This window comes from Rattus norvegicus, chromosome 7 (genome assembly GCF_036323735.1).
Source record: "Rattus norvegicus strain BN/NHsdMcwi chromosome 7, GRCr8, whole genome shotgun sequence".
NCBI lineage: Eukaryota > Metazoa > Chordata > Mammalia > Rodentia > Muridae > Rattus > Rattus norvegicus.
Genome location: NC_086025.1, coordinates 7543111 through 7545054, shown reverse-complemented (window position 1 = coordinate 7545054; position 1944 = coordinate 7543111). Strand labels below are relative to the sequence as shown.

The following is a 1944-nucleotide window of genomic DNA, read 5'->3' as shown; positions in this document are numbered from 1 at the left end:
ACCCTCCAGTTAGTTATCTAGCAGAAGGTAAGGTTGAATGGCTATGAAGCTGTCCATAGATCTCGTTCATCTTCCTTAGCACAGTAGTTGCAGAAGGAACCTCAGTCTGAATGTAGATGCTCTCTTTACACTACAGAAATAGTACAACTATAGACACATGGATTACTTCTCAGAGATCTGAAGTTTATGTATTGAAATATAAATAGGATTGTTTTTCATAATGTAAATCTTATCATTTTGAAAACATTTTCAACTCTGTTTACCATTCAAAGCACCCAGTATTCCAGATACTATCTCTACTTATTCACTTAAACTCTAAAACATTTGTATAATAAAATTACTACTCTCGCCACCAGACTGCCTTTCATAAAGAAGCATTTAAAAAACAGATATAAATCACAAAAAAATCAAGAAAACATAAACTGCTTCAGGATCTGACTATATTAGACAGTGCAACATTTATTTACACTGTGACTTATTCTAAAAGTGATTTGACGTTGAAGGCTTGAAATCTGTAACACATCAATCAAAGTGTAAGTATAAACTTAGGAGATGTCTCCAAGAGTGAACTAGAAAAGATGAAGAACACATGTGTTCTTGCAATTCTGTCAGCTTTGCTCCACTGTGGACTTCGGCATTTGAAGGAGACGCAGCATCATGCAATAGACCACAAGGAGGAGGAGGAGCACTTACTTAGGAGCAGAGGGACCCCTGGGCCACGTTCCGTCTTCATTTTTTTGTTCTATCACTAACACCTGTCCTTGGTATAGGCCGGCATCCTGGATGGTGCTGTCTGGCTTATTCAGTGGCTCAAAAGTGTTACTCATAGACTTGTTCCACAGTCTGGCCTCCTTTTCATCTGGAATATTGAAGATCTTTCTTATTTCCTTTTCAATTGTGTCTATTGTGTCAGCTTTGCTAAATCTCTGAGTTACAACATTGTTCATATTCCCATTCTCGCAGAGCTTCAGTTCTGTGAGGTAGACTTCCACTTTACAGTGCTTTACAAACATGCCCTGTTCTACCACCTTTCTTGCTATTGGCTCTTGGCCTTCCATCAGCGTGTACCAGCTGACAAGTTTATTCCAGCCCTCAGTCGGCAACAGTATGTAATCCAACTCGTCGATAAAGTGTTCCTTAAGTGACTGAGCATCGCCATCTTTGAGAAGTCCAGAGTTATCGATGGGTCCAGGATAGACATTTTGATCTCCCATCTGGTATTTGTCCCAACTGTCGAAGCCAACATATTTTTTCCACTGTTTGAACTACCGACTATCTACTAGATACCAGGTGTCCCCTTTCCGGAGCGAGGTTTTGAGCAGCGTCGCGATGTCAGAACGCTGGGTGTCCAGGTCCGCCGCTCCGCCTTCCGCCATCTTCTTCCACTAGCGGTAGGGGAGGCGGCAGCGACGGCGGCAGCACGCCCGGGAGCATTGTGGGGTGTTGAATTTTGTCACATCCTTTCTAGGCATCTAATGAAATGTTCATGTGGTTTTTATCTTTCAGTTTCTTTATGTAGTGGATTACTTGGATGGTTTTCCATATATTAAACCATCCCTGCATGTCTGGGACGAAGTCTACTTGATCATGATGGATGATTGTTTTGATGTGCTCTTGGATTTGGTTTGCCAGAATTTTATTGAATATTTTTACGTTGATATCCATAAGGGAAATTGGTCTGAAATTCTCCTTCTTGGTCTTTTGTGTGGTTTTGGTATAAGAGTAATTTTTGCTTCATAGAAGGAATTTGGTAGCGCACCATCTGTTTCAATTTTGTGGAATTGTTTGAATAGTATTGATATGAGGTCTTCTATGAAGGTCTGATAGAGTTCTGGACTGAACCCATCTGGACCTGGGCTCTTTTTGGTTGGGAAATCTTTAATGACTGCTTCTATTTCTTTAAGAGTTGGGTTGTTTAAATGGTTTATCTGTTCCTGATTTAAC

At 40.6% G+C, this 1944-nt stretch overlaps 1 pseudogene; it reads right to left on the bottom strand.

Moving 5' to 3' along the window:
• Positions 1 to 451: 451 nt before the first annotated feature.
• Usp15-ps1 (ubiquitin specific peptidase 15, pseudogene 1) lies at positions 452 to 1434 on the bottom strand (annotated as a pseudogene).
• Between the last annotated feature and the right edge of the window lie 510 nt (positions 1435 to 1944).